The 14,759-nt window shown below is 48.0% G+C and overlaps 31 non-coding genes across 31 annotated transcripts; all 31 read right to left on the minus strand.

Moving 5' to 3' along the window:
- Window positions 1–299: 299 nt before the first annotated feature.
- Trnat-agu (transfer RNA threonine (anticodon AGU)) lies at window positions 300–371 on the minus strand. The gene has a single exon. It is a non-coding gene; the product is annotated as a tRNA-Thr (tRNA).
- Window positions 372–693: 322 nt separating this feature from the next.
- Trnak-cuu (transfer RNA lysine (anticodon CUU)) lies at window positions 694–766 on the minus strand. Its single transcript has one exon. It is a non-coding gene; the product is annotated as a tRNA-Lys (tRNA).
- A 362-nt stretch (window positions 767–1,128) lies between these two features.
- Trnar-ucg (transfer RNA arginine (anticodon UCG)) lies at window positions 1,129–1,201 on the minus strand. Its single transcript has one exon. It is a non-coding gene; the product is annotated as a tRNA-Arg (tRNA).
- A 545-nt stretch (window positions 1,202–1,746) lies between these two features.
- Trnat-agu (transfer RNA threonine (anticodon AGU)) lies at window positions 1,747–1,818 on the minus strand. Its single transcript has one exon. It is a non-coding gene; the product is annotated as a tRNA-Thr (tRNA).
- Window positions 1,819–2,140: 322 nt separating this feature from the next.
- Trnak-cuu (transfer RNA lysine (anticodon CUU)) lies at window positions 2,141–2,213 on the minus strand. The gene has a single exon. It is a non-coding gene; the product is annotated as a tRNA-Lys (tRNA).
- Window positions 2,214–2,575: 362 nt separating this feature from the next.
- On the minus strand, window positions 2,576–2,648 carry Trnar-ucg (transfer RNA arginine (anticodon UCG)). Its single transcript has one exon. It is a non-coding gene; the product is annotated as a tRNA-Arg (tRNA).
- A 548-nt stretch (window positions 2,649–3,196) lies between these two features.
- Trnat-agu (transfer RNA threonine (anticodon AGU)) lies at window positions 3,197–3,268 on the minus strand. The gene has a single exon. It is a non-coding gene; the product is annotated as a tRNA-Thr (tRNA).
- Window positions 3,269–3,590: 322 nt separating this feature from the next.
- Trnak-cuu (transfer RNA lysine (anticodon CUU)) lies at window positions 3,591–3,663 on the minus strand. The gene has a single exon. It is a non-coding gene; the product is annotated as a tRNA-Lys (tRNA).
- Window positions 3,664–4,025: 362 nt separating this feature from the next.
- On the minus strand, window positions 4,026–4,098 carry Trnar-ucg (transfer RNA arginine (anticodon UCG)). The gene has a single exon. It is a non-coding gene; the product is annotated as a tRNA-Arg (tRNA).
- Window positions 4,099–4,646: 548 nt separating this feature from the next.
- Window positions 4,647–4,718, minus strand: Trnai-aau (transfer RNA isoleucine (anticodon AAU)). Its single transcript has one exon. It is a non-coding gene; the product is annotated as a tRNA-Ile (tRNA).
- Window positions 4,719–5,040: 322 nt separating this feature from the next.
- Window positions 5,041–5,113, minus strand: Trnak-cuu (transfer RNA lysine (anticodon CUU)). The gene has a single exon. It is a non-coding gene; the product is annotated as a tRNA-Lys (tRNA).
- Window positions 5,114–5,475: 362 nt separating this feature from the next.
- On the minus strand, window positions 5,476–5,548 carry Trnar-ucg (transfer RNA arginine (anticodon UCG)). The gene has a single exon. It is a non-coding gene; the product is annotated as a tRNA-Arg (tRNA).
- A 545-nt stretch (window positions 5,549–6,093) lies between these two features.
- On the minus strand, window positions 6,094–6,165 carry Trnat-agu (transfer RNA threonine (anticodon AGU)). The gene has a single exon. It is a non-coding gene; the product is annotated as a tRNA-Thr (tRNA).
- Window positions 6,166–6,487: 322 nt separating this feature from the next.
- On the minus strand, window positions 6,488–6,560 carry Trnak-cuu (transfer RNA lysine (anticodon CUU)). Its single transcript has one exon. It is a non-coding gene; the product is annotated as a tRNA-Lys (tRNA).
- A 362-nt stretch (window positions 6,561–6,922) lies between these two features.
- On the minus strand, window positions 6,923–6,995 carry Trnar-ucg (transfer RNA arginine (anticodon UCG)). Its single transcript has one exon. It is a non-coding gene; the product is annotated as a tRNA-Arg (tRNA).
- A 548-nt stretch (window positions 6,996–7,543) lies between these two features.
- Trnat-agu (transfer RNA threonine (anticodon AGU)) lies at window positions 7,544–7,615 on the minus strand. Its single transcript has one exon. It is a non-coding gene; the product is annotated as a tRNA-Thr (tRNA).
- Window positions 7,616–7,937: 322 nt separating this feature from the next.
- Trnak-cuu (transfer RNA lysine (anticodon CUU)) lies at window positions 7,938–8,010 on the minus strand. The gene has a single exon. It is a non-coding gene; the product is annotated as a tRNA-Lys (tRNA).
- Window positions 8,011–8,372: 362 nt separating this feature from the next.
- On the minus strand, window positions 8,373–8,445 carry Trnar-ucg (transfer RNA arginine (anticodon UCG)). Its single transcript has one exon. It is a non-coding gene; the product is annotated as a tRNA-Arg (tRNA).
- A 548-nt stretch (window positions 8,446–8,993) lies between these two features.
- On the minus strand, window positions 8,994–9,065 carry Trnai-aau (transfer RNA isoleucine (anticodon AAU)). Its single transcript has one exon. It is a non-coding gene; the product is annotated as a tRNA-Ile (tRNA).
- A 322-nt stretch (window positions 9,066–9,387) lies between these two features.
- On the minus strand, window positions 9,388–9,460 carry Trnak-cuu (transfer RNA lysine (anticodon CUU)). The gene has a single exon. It is a non-coding gene; the product is annotated as a tRNA-Lys (tRNA).
- Window positions 9,461–9,822: 362 nt separating this feature from the next.
- Window positions 9,823–9,895, minus strand: Trnar-ucg (transfer RNA arginine (anticodon UCG)). The gene has a single exon. It is a non-coding gene; the product is annotated as a tRNA-Arg (tRNA).
- Window positions 9,896–10,440: 545 nt separating this feature from the next.
- On the minus strand, window positions 10,441–10,512 carry Trnat-agu (transfer RNA threonine (anticodon AGU)). Its single transcript has one exon. It is a non-coding gene; the product is annotated as a tRNA-Thr (tRNA).
- A 322-nt stretch (window positions 10,513–10,834) lies between these two features.
- Trnak-cuu (transfer RNA lysine (anticodon CUU)) lies at window positions 10,835–10,907 on the minus strand. Its single transcript has one exon. It is a non-coding gene; the product is annotated as a tRNA-Lys (tRNA).
- A 362-nt stretch (window positions 10,908–11,269) lies between these two features.
- Trnar-ucg (transfer RNA arginine (anticodon UCG)) lies at window positions 11,270–11,342 on the minus strand. The gene has a single exon. It is a non-coding gene; the product is annotated as a tRNA-Arg (tRNA).
- Window positions 11,343–11,759: 417 nt separating this feature from the next.
- Window positions 11,760–11,831, minus strand: Trnat-agu (transfer RNA threonine (anticodon AGU)). The gene has a single exon. It is a non-coding gene; the product is annotated as a tRNA-Thr (tRNA).
- A 322-nt stretch (window positions 11,832–12,153) lies between these two features.
- Window positions 12,154–12,226, minus strand: Trnak-cuu (transfer RNA lysine (anticodon CUU)). The gene has a single exon. It is a non-coding gene; the product is annotated as a tRNA-Lys (tRNA).
- A 362-nt stretch (window positions 12,227–12,588) lies between these two features.
- On the minus strand, window positions 12,589–12,661 carry Trnar-ucg (transfer RNA arginine (anticodon UCG)). Its single transcript has one exon. It is a non-coding gene; the product is annotated as a tRNA-Arg (tRNA).
- Window positions 12,662–13,218: 557 nt separating this feature from the next.
- Trnat-agu (transfer RNA threonine (anticodon AGU)) lies at window positions 13,219–13,290 on the minus strand. The gene has a single exon. It is a non-coding gene; the product is annotated as a tRNA-Thr (tRNA).
- A 322-nt stretch (window positions 13,291–13,612) lies between these two features.
- On the minus strand, window positions 13,613–13,685 carry Trnak-cuu (transfer RNA lysine (anticodon CUU)). Its single transcript has one exon. It is a non-coding gene; the product is annotated as a tRNA-Lys (tRNA).
- A 362-nt stretch (window positions 13,686–14,047) lies between these two features.
- Trnar-ucg (transfer RNA arginine (anticodon UCG)) lies at window positions 14,048–14,120 on the minus strand. Its single transcript has one exon. It is a non-coding gene; the product is annotated as a tRNA-Arg (tRNA).
- Window positions 14,121–14,665: 545 nt separating this feature from the next.
- On the minus strand, window positions 14,666–14,737 carry Trnat-agu (transfer RNA threonine (anticodon AGU)). The gene has a single exon. It is a non-coding gene; the product is annotated as a tRNA-Thr (tRNA).
- Window positions 14,738–14,759: the final 22 nt, after the last annotated feature.

Genomic DNA, 14,759 nt, shown 5'->3' on the forward strand with positions numbered 1-14,759 from the left:
ACAATGGCGACTTGCCGCTATTACCAAAGCGGCGGCGGCGCCGCCGCCGCCGACGACGACAACAACCGCGAGGGTCTCTACCAGGGGTAGAAAATACATCACAAGAACTAAGTATTTCACGTCGGCATTCTCCAGAGACTGCCAAAAGCAGCAGTTTCTGGTGCCTACTTTAATAGCAGCATTCGCACTATTCATTTGCGAGAGCATTTCTTAAATACCGCACCCATTCATAATTCATTTTATTCTTGACCGCTTTTTTCGAAAGGGCAAAGGTAGAAGGGGCTGTTACAAAATTCATTTGCCTCCTGTGAGGATCGAACTCACGACCTCTGGTTTACTAGACCAGCGCTCTGCCACTGAGCTAAGGAGGCGCCGCCTAGCGCACTTTTCTAGTACTTTATTCTTATGGACTAGTGAATCGGAGCCCTTCAGCTGGAAACGCACCGCATTAGCGACCATTATTTGTATTTAGTTAGCACAGCTGCTGCTTTCCTACACATCTCACACGATATCGATGTACACCTAAAATTCCAAAACAACACATTTATTTCATTTCAGAGTTACTTTCAGTTTCAAAAACCATTCCTCTGATATTAATACGAAGCTAGGCATCGTCTTAACCCGTTACGTTCATTACGCAAGGCTCACGAGAGGGGCGCAGGTTGCATCCGCGTAGACACAAAATTTTGCGCCCGCCCAGCGTGGGGCTCGAACCCACGACCCTGAGATTAAGAGTCTCATGCTCGACCGACTGAGCTAGCCGGGCCCCACACAACGTGTTACGAGCCATACAGTACTTATGGGACCTGCGACCATCTATGGAAGGTCCTTTTCACTACAGCTTATTTCCTGCTGCCACAAATGAGCTACAATCCTATTCAATGAACAATTGTAACAGATGCCTGTGGCGTAGCTCTTGGGTCCTGAATCAGACGCAGTAGTTCCAACAAAAACTCTCCTGATCGGCACTTTGCCGAAAATTTCGCTACAGAACCCCCTGTCTTGCTTGTGCTTCAGGTAGACGCCGGTTTGCAGCCAGGAAGCGGACAGCAGCAACTTTCAACTAGTTTTGTAGTACTCAAACAACACAGTGAAACAGCATGCATCTTTTGCAGAACTGGAAAAAGTCGACCGTGACAGGATTCGAACCTGCAATCTTCGGATCCGAAGTCCGACGCCTTATCCATTAGGCCACACGGTCACTGGCGCAATGTGCTTCCCCACACACACCTCATTTTCGCCATTTGTACGCTTGCCGGAATGAATTTCCCATCTTTGACGCAATTCTCCAATTTCAGTTCTAAAAATGCGAAGCTACTTCTTGCTGTGTCCCATCGCAAGTTACATTCAAGCCCTTATGACGCTGATCAAGCAAGAGGTTGCAAATCAGCTTCAATCGCTTACTGCCATCTCAGTCGGTTGCAGAGGGTACGTCACCCTATGTCATACAATGGCGACTTGCCGCTATTACCAAAGCGGCGGCGGCGCCGACGACGACGACGACGACGACAACCGCGAGGGTCTCTACCAGGGGTAGAAAATACATCACAAGGACTAAGTATTTCACGTCGGCATTCTCCAGAGACTGCCAAAAGCAGCAGTTTCTGGTGCCTACTTTAATAGCAGCATTCGCACTATTCATTTGCGAGAGCATTTCTTAAATACCGCACGCATTCATAATTCTTTTTATTCTTGACCGCTTTTTTCGAAAGGGCAAAGGTAGAAGGGGCTGTTACAAAATTCATTTGCCTCCTGTGAGGATCGAACTCACAACCTCTGGTTTACTAGACCAGCGCTCTGCCACTGAGCTAAGGAGGCGCCGCCTAGCGCACTTTTCTGGTACTTTATTCTTATGGACTAGTGAATCGGAGCCCTTCAGCTGGAAACGCACCGCATTAGCGACCATTATTTGTATTTAGTTAGCACAGCTGCTGCTTTCCTACACATCTCACACGATATCGATGTACACCTAAAATTCCAAAACAACACATTTATTTCATTTCAGAGTTACTTTCAGCTTCGGAAACCATTCCTCTGATATTAATACGAAGCTAGGCATCGTCTTAACCCGTTACGTTCATTACGCAAGGCTCACGAGAGGGGCGCAGGTTGCATCCGCGTAGACACAAAATTTTGCTCCCGCCCAGCGTGGGGCTCGATCCCACGACCCTGAGATTAAGAGTCTCATGCTCGACCGACTGAGCTAGCCGGGCCCCACACAACGTGATACGAGCCATACAGTACTTATGGGACCTGCGACCATCTATGGAAGGTCCTTTTCACTACAGCTTATTTCCTGCTGCCACAAATGAGCTACAATCCTATTCAATGAACAATTGTAACAGATGCCTGTGGCGTAGCTCTTGGGTCCTGAATCAGACGCAGTAGTTCCAACAAAAACTCTCCTGATCGGCACTTTGCCGAAAATTTCGCTACAGAACCCCCTGTCTTGCTTGTGCTTCAGGTAGACGCCGGTTTGCAGCCAGGAAGCGGACAGCAGCAACTTTCAACTAGTTTTGTAGTACTCAAACAACACAGTGAAACAGCATGCATCTTTTGCAGAACTGGAAAAAGTCGACCGTGACAGGATTCGAACCTGCAATCTTCGGATCCGAAGTCCGACGCCTTATCCATTAGGCCACACGGTCACTGGCGCAATGTGCTTCCCCACACACACCTCATTTTCGCCATTTGTACGCTTGCCGGAATGAATTTCCCATCTTTGACGCAATTCTCCAATTTCAGTACTAAAAATGCGAAGCTACTTCTTGCTGTGTCCCATCGCAAGTTACATTCAAGCCCTTATGACGCTGATCAAGCAAGAGGTTGCATATCAGCTTCAATCGCTTACTGCCATCTCAGTCGGTTGCAGAGGGTACGTCACCCTATGTCATACAATGGCGACTTGCCGCTATTACCAAAGCGGCGGCGGCGCCGCCGCCGCCGCCGACGACGACAACAACCGCGAGGGTCTCTACCAGGGGTAGAAAATACATCACAAGAACTAAGTATTTCACGTCGGCATTCTCCAGAGACTGCCAAAAGCAGCAGTTTCTGGTGCCTACTTTAATAGCAGCATTCGCACTATTCATTTGCGAGAGCATTTCTTAAATACCGCACCCATTCATAATTCATTTTATTCTTGACCGCTTTTTTCGAAAGGGCAAAGGTAGAAGGGGCTGTTACAAAATTCATTTGCCTCCTGTGAGGATCGAACTCACGACCTCTGGTTTACTAGACCAGCGCTCTGCCACTGAGCTAAGGAGGCGCCGCCTAGCGCACTTTTCTAGTACTTTATTCTTATGGACTAGTGAATCGGAGCCCTTCAGCTGGAAACGCACCGCATTAGCGACCATTATTTGTATTTAGTTAGCACAGCTGCTGCTTTCCTACACATCTCACACGATATCGATGTACACCTAAAATTCCAAAACAACACATTTATTTCATTTCAGAGTTACTTTCAGTTTCAAAAACCATTCCTCTGATATTAATACGAAGCTAGGCATCGTCTTAACCCGTTACGTTCATTACGCAAGGCTCACGAGAGGGGCGCAGGTTGCATCCGCGTAGACACAAAATTTTGCGCCCGCCCAGCGTGGGGCTCGAACCCACGACCCTGAGATTAAGAGTCTCATGCTCGACCGACTGAGCTAGCCGGGCCCCACACAACGTGTTACGAGCCATACAGTACTTATGGGACCTGCGACCATCTATGGAAGGTCCTTTTCACTACAGCTTATTTCCTGCTGCCACAAATGAGCTACAATCCTATTCAATGAACAATTGTAACAGATGCCTGTGGCGTAGCTCTTGGGTCCTGAATCAGACGCAGTAGTTCCAACAAAAACTCTCCTGATCGGCACTTTGCCGAAAATTTCGCTACAGAACCCCCTGTCTTGCTTGTGCTTCAGGTAGACGCCGGTTTGCAGCCAGGAAGCGGACAGCAGCAACTTTCAACTAGTTTTGTAGTACTCAAACAACACAGTGAAACAGCATGCATCTTTTGCAGAACTGGAAAAAGTCGACCGTGACAGGATTCGAACCTGCAATCTTCGGATCCGAAGTCCGACGCCTTATCCATTAGGCCACACGGTCACTGGCGCAATGTGCTTCCCCACACACACCTCATTTTCGCCATTTGTACGCTTGCCGGAATGAATTTCCCATCTTTGACGCAATTCTCCAATTTCAGTACTAAAAATGCGAAGCTACTTCTTGCTGTGTCCCATCGCAAGTTACATTCAAGCCCTTATGACGCTGATCAAGCAAGAGGTTGCAAATCAGCTTCAATCGCTTACTGCCATCTCAGTCGGTTGCAGAGGGTACGTCACCCTATGTCATACAATGGCGACTTGCCGCTATTACCAAAGCGGCGGCGGCGCCGCCGACGACGACGACGACGACGACAACCGCGAGGGTCTCTACCAGGGGTAGAAAATACATCACAAGGACTAAGTATTTCACGTCGGCATTCTCCAGAGACTGCCAAAAGCAGCAGTTTCTGGTGCCTACTTTAATAGCAGCATTCGCACTATTCATTTGCGAGAGCATTTCTTAAATACCGCACCCATTCATAATTCTTTTTATTCTTGACCGCTTTTTTCGAAAGGGCAAAGGTAGAAGGGGCTGTTACAAAATTCATTTGCCTCCTGTGAGGATCGAACTCACAACCTCTGGTTTATTAGACCAGCGCTCTGCCACTGAGCTAAGGAGGCGCCGCCTAGCGCACTTTTCTGGTACTTTATTCTTATGGACTAGTGAATCGGAGCCCTTCAGCTGGAAACGCACCGCATTAGCGACCATTATTTGTATTTAGTTAGCACAGCTGCTGCTTTCCTACACATCTCACACGATATCGATGTACACCTAAAATTCCAAAACAACACATTTATTTCATTTCAGAGTTACTTTCAGTTTCGGAAACCATTCCTCTGATATTAATACGAAGCTAGGCATCGTCTTAACCCGTTACCTTCATTACGCAAGGCTCACGAGAGGGGCGCAGGTTGCATCCGCGTAGACACAAAGTTTTGCGCCCGCCCAGCGTGGAGCTCGAACCCACGACCCTGAGATTAAGAGTCTCATGCTCGACCGACTGAGCTAGCCGGGCCCCACACAACGTGTTACGAGCCATACAGTACTTATGGGACCTGCGACCATCTATGGAAGGTCCTTTTCACTACAGCTTATTTCCTGCTGCCACAAATGAGCTACAATCCTATTCAATGAACAATTGTAACAGATGCCTGTGGCGTAGCTCTTGGGTCCTGAATCAGACGCAGTAGTTCCAACAAAAACTCTCCTGATCGGCACTTTGCCGAAAATTTCGCTACAGAACCCCCTGTCTTGCTTGTGCTTCAGGTAGACGCCGGTTTGCAGCCAGGAAGCGGACAGCAGCAACTTTCAACTAGTTTTGTAGTACTCAAACAACACAGTGAAACAGCATGCATCTTTTGCAGAACTGGAAAAAGTCGACCGTGACAGGATTCGAACCTGCAATCTTCGGATCCGAAGTCCGACGCCTTATCCATTAGGCCACACGGTCACTGGCGCAATGTGCTTCCCCACACACACCTCATTTTCGCCATTTGTACGCTTGCCGGAATGAATTTCCCATCTTTGACGCAATTCTCCAATTTCAGTTCTAAAAATGCGAAGCTACTTCTTGCTGTGTCCCATCGCAAGTTACATTCAAGCCCTTATGACGCTGATCAAGCAAGAGGTTGCAAATCAGCTTCAATCGCTTACTGCCATCTCAGTCGGTTGCAGAGGGTACGTCACCCTATGTCATACAATGGCGACTTGCCGCTATTACCAAAGCGGCGGCGGCGCCGACGACGACGACGACGACGACAACCGCGAGGGTCTCTACCAGGGGTAGAAAATACATCACAAGGACTAAGTATTTCACGTCGGCATTCTCCAGAGACTGCCAAAAGCAGCAGTTTCTGGTGCCTACTTTAATAGCAGCATTCGCACTATTCATTTGCGAGAGCATTTCTTAAATACCGCACGCATTCATAATTCTTTTTATTCTTGACCGCTTTTTTCGAAAGGGCAAAGGTAGAAGGGGCTGTTACAAAATTCATTTGCCTCCTGTGAGGATCGAACTCACAACCTCTGGTTTACTAGACCAGCGCTCTGCCACTGAGCTAAGGAGGCGCCGCCTAGCGCACTTTTCTGGTACTTTATTCTTATGGACTAGTGAATCGGAGCCCTTCAGCTGGAAACGCACCGCATTAGCGACCATTATTTGTATTTAGTTAGCACAGCTGCTGCTTTCCTACACATCTCACACGATATCGATGTACACCTAAAATTCCAAAACAACACATTTATTTCATTTCAGAGTTACTTTCAGCTTCGGAAACCATTCCTCTGATATTAATACGAAGCTAGGCATCGTCTTAACCCGTTACGTTCATTACGCAAGGCTCACGAGAGGGGCGCAGGTTGCATCCGCGTAGACACAAAATTTTGCTCCCGCCCAGCGTGGGGCTCGATCCCACGACCCTGAGATTAAGAGTCTCATGCTCGACCGACTGAGCTAGCCGGGCCCCACACAACGTGATACGAGCCATACAGTACTTATGGGACCTGCGACCATCTATGGAAGGTCCTTTTCACTACAGCTTATTTCCTGCTGCCACAAATGAGCTACAATCCTATTCAATGAACAATTGTAACAGATGCCTGTGGCGTAGCTCTTGGGTCCTGAATCAGACGCAGTAGTTCCAACAAAAACTCTCCTGATCGGCACTTTGCCGAAAATTTCGCTACAGAACCCCCTGTCTTGCTTGTGCTTCAGGTAGACGCCGGTTTGCAGCCAGGAAGCGGACAGCAGCAACTTTCAACTAGTTTTGTAGTACTCAAACAACACAGTGAAACAGCATGCATCTTTTGCAGAACTGGAAAAAGTCGACCGTGACAGGATTCGAACCTGCAATCTTCGGATCCGAAGTCCGACGCCTTATCCATTAGGCCACACGGTCACTGGCGCAATGTGCTTCCCCACACACACCTCATTTTCGCCATTTGTACGCTTGCCGGAATGAATTTCCCATCTTTGACGCAATTCTCCAATTTCAGTACTAAAAATGCGAAGCTACTTCTTGCTGTGTCCCATCGCAAGTTACATTCAAGCCCTTATGACGCTGATCAAGCAAGAGGTTGCATATCAGCTTCAATCGCTTACTGCCATCTCAGTCGGTTGCAGAGGGTACGTCACCCTATGTCATACAATGGCGACTTGCCGCTATTACCAAAGCGGCGGCGGCGCCGCCGCCGCCGCCGACGACGACAACAACCGCGAGGGTCTCTACCAGGGGTAGAAAATACATCACAAGAACTAAGTATTTCACGTCGGCATTCTCCAGAGACTGCCAAAAGCAGCAGTTTCTGGTGCCTACTTTAATAGCAGCATTCGCACTATTCATTTGCGAGAGCATTTCTTAAATACCGCACCCATTCATAATTCATTTTATTCTTGACCGCTTTTTTCGAAAGGGCAAAGGTAGAAGGGGCTGTTACAAAATTCATTTGCCTCCTGTGAGGATCGAACTCACGACCTCTGGTTTACTAGACCAGCGCTCTGCCACTGAGCTAAGGAGGCGCCGCCTAGCGCACTTTTCTAGTACTTTATTCTTATGGACTAGTGAATCGGAGCCCTTCAGCTGGAAACGCACCGCATTAGCGACCATTATTTGTATTTAGTTAGCACAGCTGCTGCTTTCCTACACATCTCACACGATATCGATGTACACCTAAAATTCCAAAACAACACATTTATTTCATTTCAGAGTTACTTTCAGTTTCAAAAACCATTCCTCTGATATTAATACGAAGCTAGGCATCGTCTTAACCCGTTACGTTCATTACGCAAGGCTCACGAGAGGGGCGCAGGTTGCATCCGCGTAGACACAAAATTTTGCGCCCGCCCAGCGTGGGGCTCGAACCCACGACCCTGAGATTAAGAGTCTCATGCTCGACCGACTGAGCTAGCCGGGCCCCACACAACGTGTTACGAGCCATACAGTACTTATGGGACCTGCGACCATCTATGGAAGGTCCTTTTCACTACAGCTTATTTCCTGCTGCCACAAATGAGCTACAATCCTATTCAATGAACAATTGTAACAGATGCCTGTGGCGTAGCTCTTGGGTCCTGAATCAGACGCAGTAGTTCCAACAAAAACTCTCCTGATCGGCACTTTGCCGAAAATTTCGCTACAGAACCCCCTGTCTTGCTTGTGCTTCAGGTAGACGCCGGTTTGCAGCCAGGAAGCGGACAGCAGCAACTTTCAACTAGTTTTGTAGTACTCAAACAACACAGTGAAACAGCATGCATCTTTTGCAGAACTGGAAAAAGTCGACCGTGACAGGATTCGAACCTGCAATCTTCGGATCCGAAGTCCGACGCCTTATCCATTAGGCCACACGGTCACTGGCGCAATGTGCTTCCCCACACACACCTCATTTTCGCCATTTGTACGCTTGCCGGAATGAATTTCCCATCTTTGACGCAATTCTCCAATTTCAGTACTAAAAATGCGAAGCTACTTCTTGCTGTGTCCCATCGCAAGTTACATTCAAGCCCTTATGACGCTGATCAAGCAAGAGGTTGCAAATCAGCTTCAATCGCTTACTGCCATCTCAGTCGGTTGCAGAGGGTACGTCACCCTATGTCATACAATGGCGACTTGCCGCTATTACCAAAGCGGCGGCGGCGCCGCCGACGACGACGACGACGACGACAACCGCGAGGGTCTCTACCAGGGGTAGAAAATACATCACAAGGACTAAGTATTTCACGTCGGCATTCTCCAGAGACTGCCAAAAGCAGCAGTTTCTGGTGCCTACTTTAATAGCAGCATTCGCACTATTCATTTGCGAGAGCATTTCTTAAATACCGCACCCATTCATAATTCTTTTTATTCTTGACCGCTTTTTTCGAAAGGGCAAAGGTAGAAGGGGCTGTTACAAAATTCATTTGCCTCCTGTGAGGATCGAACTCACAACCTCTGGTTTATTAGACCAGCGCTCTGCCACTGAGCTAAGGAGGCGCCGCCTAGCGCACTTTTCTGGTACTTTATTCTTATGGACTAGTGAATCGGAGCCCTTCAGCTGGAAACGCACCGCATTAGCGACCATTATTTGTATTTAGTTAGCACAGCTGCTGCTTTCCTACACATCTCACACGATATCGATGTACACCTAAAATTCCAAAACAACACATTTATTTCATTTCAGAGTTACTTTCAGTTTCGGAAACCATTCCTCTGATATTAATACGAAGCTAGGCATCGTCTTAACCCGTTACCTTCATTACGCAAGGCTCACGAGAGGGGCGCAGGTTGCATCCGCGTAGACACAAAGTTTTGCGCCCGCCCAGCGTGGAGCTCGAACCCACGACCCTGAGATTAAGAGTCTCATGCTCGACCGACTGAGCTAGCCGGGCCCCACACAACGTGTTACGAGCCATACAGTACTTATGGGACCTGCGACCATCTATGGAAGGTCCTTTTCACTACAGCTTATTTCCTGCTGCCACAAATGAGCTACAATCCTATTCAATGAACAATTGTAACAGATGCCTGTGGCGTAGCTCTTGGGTCCTGAATCAGACGCAGTAGTTCCAACAAAAACTCTCCTGATCGGCACTTTGCCGAAAATTTCGCTACAGAACCCCCTGTCTTGCTTGTGCTTCAGGTAGACGCCGGTTTGCAGCCAGGAAGCGGACAGCAGCAACTTTCAACTAGTTTTGTAGTACTCAAACAACACAGTGAAACAGCATGCATCTTTTGCAGAACTGGAAAAAGTCGACCGTGACAGGATTCGAACCTGCAATCTTCGGATCCGAAGTCCGACGCCTTATCCATTAGGCCACACGGTCACTGGCGCAATGTGCTTCCCCGCACACACCTCATTTTCGCCATTTGTACGCTTGCCGGAATGAATTTCCCATCTTTGACGCAATTCTCCAATTTCAGTACTAAAAATGCGAAGCTACTTCTTGCTGTGTCCCATCGCAAGTTACATTCAAGCCCTTATGACGCTGATCAAGCAAGAGGTTGCAAATCAGCTTCAATCGCTTACTGCCATCTCAGTCGGTTGCAGAGGGTACGTCACCCTATGTCATACAATGGCGACTTGCCGCTATTACCAAAGCGGCGGCGGCGCCGACGACGACGACGACGACGACAACCGCGAGGGTCTCTACCAGGGGTAGAAAATACATCACAAGGACTAAGTATTTCACGTCGGCATTCTCCAGAGACTGCCAAAAGCAGCAGTTTCTGGTGCCTACTTTAATAGCAGCATTCGCACTATTCATTTGCGAGAGCATTTCTTAAATACCGCACGCATTCATAATTCTTTTTATTCTTGACCGCTTTTTTCGAAAGGGCAAAGGTAGAAGGGGCTGTTACAAAATTCATTTGCCTCCTGTGAGGATCGAACTCACAACCTCTGGTTTACTAGACCAGCGCTCTGCCACTGAGCTAAGGAGGCGCCGCCTAGCGCACTTTTCTGGTACTTTATTCTTATGGACTAGTGAATCGGAGCCCTTCAGCTGGAAACGCACCGCATTAGCGACCATTATTTGTATTTAGTTAGCACAGCTGCTGCTTTCCTACACATCTCACACGATATCGATGTACACCTAAAATTCCAAAACAACACATTTATTTCATTTCAGAGTTACTTTCAGTTTCGGAAACCATTCCTCTGATATTAATACGAAGCTAGGCATCGTCTTAACCCGTTACGTTCATTACGCAAGGCTCACGAGAGGGGCGCAGGTTGCATCCGCGTAGACACAAAATTTTGCGCCCGCCCAGCGTGGGGCTCGAACCCACGACCCTGAGATTAAGAGTCTCATGCTCGACCGACTGAGCTAGCCGGGCCCCACACAACGTGTTACGAGCCATACAGTACTTATGGGACCTGCGACCATCTATGGAAGGTCCTTTTCACTACAGCTTATTTCCTGCTGCCACAAATGAGCTACAATCCTATTCAATGAACAATTGTAACAGATGCCTGTGGCGTAGCTCTTGGGTCCTGAATCAGACGCAGTAGTTCCAACAAAAACTCTCCTGATCGGCACTTTGCCGAAAATTTCGCTACAGAACCCCCTGTCTTGCTTGTGCTTCAGGTAGACGCCGGTTTGCAGCCAGGAAGCGGACAGCAGCAACTTTCAACTAGTTTTGTAGTACTCAAACAACACATTTAAACAGCATGCATCTTTTGCAGAACTGGAAAAAGTCGACCGTGACAGGATTCGAACCTGCAACCTTCGGATCCGAAGTCCGACGCCTTATCCATTAGGCCACACGGTCACTGGCGCAATGTGCTTCCCCACACACACCTCATTTTCGCCATTTGTACGCTGCCGGAATGAATTTCCCATCTTTGACGCAATTCTCCAATTTCAGTACTAAAAATGCGAAGCTACTTCTTGCTGTGTCCCATCGCAAGTTACATTCAAGCCCTTATGACGCTGATCAAGCAAGAGGTTGCAAATCAGCTTCAATCGCTTACTGCCATCTCAGTCGGTTGCAGAGGGTACGTCACCCTATGTCATACAATGGCGACTTGCCAAAAGCAGCAGTTTCTGGTGCCTACTTTAATAGCAGCATTCGCACTATTCATTTGCGAGAGCATTTCTTAAATACCGCACCCATTCATAATTCTTTTTATTCTTGACCGCTTTTTTCGAAAGGGCAAAGGTAGAAGGGGCTGTTACAAAATTCATTTGCCTCCTGTGAGGATCGAACTCACAACCTCTGGTTTACTAGACCAGCGCTCTGCCACTGAGCTAAGGAGGCGCCGCCTAGCGCACTTTTCTGGTACTTTATTCTTATGGACTAGTGAATCGGAGCCCTTCAGATAGAAACGCACCGCATTAGCGACCATTATTTGTATTTAGTTAGCACAGCTGCTGCTTTCCTACACATCTCACACGATATCAATGTACACCTAAAATTCCAAAACAACACATTTATTTCATTTCAGAGTTACTTTCAGTTTCGGAAACCATTCCTCTGATATTAATACGAAGCTAGGCATCGTCTTAACCCGTTACGTTCATTACGCAAGGCTCACGAGAGGGGCGCAGGTTGCATCCGCGTAGACACAAAATTTTGCGCCCGCCCAGCGTGGGGCTCGAACCCACGACCCTGAGATTAAGAGTCTCATGTTCGACCGACTGAGCTAGCCGGGCCCCACACAACGTGATACGAGCCATACAGTACTTATGGGACCTGCGACCATCTATGGAAGGTCCTTTTCACTACAGCTTATTTCCTGCTGCCACAAATGAGCTACAATCCTATTCAATGAACAATTGTAACAGATGCCTGTGGCGTAGCTCTTGGGTCCTGAATCAGACGCAGTAGTTCCAACAAAAACTCTCCTGATCGGCACTTTGCCGAAAATTGAGCTACAGAACCCCCTGTCTTGCTTGTGCTTCAGGTAGACGCCGGTTTGCAGCCAGGAAGCGGACAGCAGCAACTTTCAACTAGTTTTGTAGTACTCAAACAACACAGTGAAACAGCATGCATCTTTTGCAGAACTGGAAAAAGTCGACCGTGACAGGATTCGAACCTGCAATCTTCGGATCCGAAGTCCGACGCCTTATCCATTAGGCCACACGGTCACTGGCGCAATGTGCTTCCCCACACACACCTCATTTTCGCCATTTGTACGCTTGCCGGAATGAATTTCCCATCTTTGACGCAATTCTCCAATTTCAGTACTAAAAATGCGAAGCTACTTCTTGCTGTGTCCCATCGCAAGTTACATTCAAGCCCTTATGACGCTGATCAAGCAAGAGGTTGCAAATCAGCTTCAATCGCTTACTGCCATCTCAGTCGGTTGCAGAGGGTACGTCACCCTATGTCATACAATGGCGACTTGCCGCTATTACCAAAGCGGCGGCGGCGCCGCCGCCGCCGACGACGACGACGACGACGACGACAACCGCGAGGGTCTCTACCAGGGGTAGAAAATACATCACCAGAACAATGTATTTCACGTCGGCATTCTCCAGAGACTGCCAAAAGCAGCAGTTTCTGGTGCCTACTTTAATAGCAGCATTCGCACTATTCATTTGCGAGAGCATTTCTTAAATACCGCACCCATTCATAATTCTTTTTATTCTTGACCGCTTTTTTCGAAAGGGCAAAGGTAGAAGGGGCTGTTACAAAATTCATTTGCCTCCTGTGAGGATCGAACTCACGACCTCTGGTTTACTAGACCAGCGCTCTGCCACTGAGCTAAGGAGGCGCCGCCTAGCGCACTTTTCTGGTACTTTATTCTTATGGACTAGTGAATCGGAGCCCTTCAGCTGGAAACGCACCGCATTAGCGACCATTATTTGTATTTAGTTAGCACAGCTGCTGCTTTCCTACACATCTCACACGATATCGATGTACACCTAAAATTCCAAAACAACACATTTATTTCATTTCAGAGTTACTTTCAGTTTCAAAAACCATTCCTCTGATATTAATACGAAGCTAGGCATCGTCTTAACCCGTTACGTTCATTACGCAAGGCTCACGAGAGGGGCGCAGGTTGCATCCGCGTAGACACAAAGTTTTGCGCCCGCCCAGCGTGGGGCTCGAACCCACGACCCTGAGATTAAGAGTCTCATGCTCGACCGACTGAGCTAGCCGGGCCCCACACAACGTGTTACGAGCCATACAGTACTTATGGGACCTGCGACCATCTATGGAAGGTCCTTTTCACTACAGCTTATTTCCTGCTGCCACAAATGAGCTACAATCCTATTCAATGAACAATTGTAACAGATGCCTGTGGCGTAGCTCTTGGGTCCTGAATCAGACGCAGTAGTTCCAACAAAAACTCTCCTGATCGGCACTTTGCCGAAAATTTCGCTACAGAACCCCCTGTCTTGCTTGTGCTTCAGGTAGACGCCGGTTTGCAGCCAGGAAGCGGACAGCAGCAACTTTCAACTAGTTTTGTAGTACTCAAACAACACAGTGAAACAGCATGCATCTTTTGCAGAACTGGAAAACGTCGACCGTGACAGGATTCGAACCTGCAATCTTCGGATCCGAAGTCCGACGCCTTATCCATTAGGCCACACGGTCACTGGCGCAATGTGCTTCCCCACACACACCTCATTTTCGCCATTTGTACGCTTGCCGGAATGAATTTCCCATCTTTGACGCAATTCTCCAATTTCAGTACTAAAAATGCGAAGCTACTTCTTGCTGTGTCCCATCGCAAGTTACATTCAAGCCCTTATGACGCTGATCAAGCAAGAGGTTGCAAATCAGCTTCAATCGCTTACTGCCATCTCAGTCGGTTGCAGAGGGTACGTCACCCTATGTCATACAATGGCGACTTGCCGCTATTACCAAAGCGGCGGCGGCGCCGACGACGACGACGACGACGACAACCGCGAGGGTCTCTACCAGGGGTAGAAAATACATCACAAGGACTAAGTATTTCACGTCGGCATTCTCCAGAGACTGCCAAAAGCAGCAGTTTCTGGTGCCTACTTTAATAGCAGCATTCGCACTATTCATTTGCGAGAGCATTTCTTAAATACCGCACCCATTCATAATTCTTTTTATTCTTGACCGCTTTTTTCGAAAGGGCAAAGGTAGAAGGGGCTGTTACAAAATTCATTTGCCTCCTGTGAGGATCAAACTCACGACCTCTGGTTTACTAGACCAGCGCTCTGCCACTGAGCTAAGGAGGCGCCGCCTAGCGCACTTTTCTGG

Source organism: Schistocerca serialis, chromosome 7 (genome assembly GCF_023864345.2).
Source record: "Schistocerca serialis cubense isolate TAMUIC-IGC-003099 chromosome 7, iqSchSeri2.2, whole genome shotgun sequence".
In the NCBI taxonomy this organism is placed as follows: Eukaryota; Metazoa; Arthropoda; class Insecta; order Orthoptera; family Acrididae; genus Schistocerca; species Schistocerca serialis.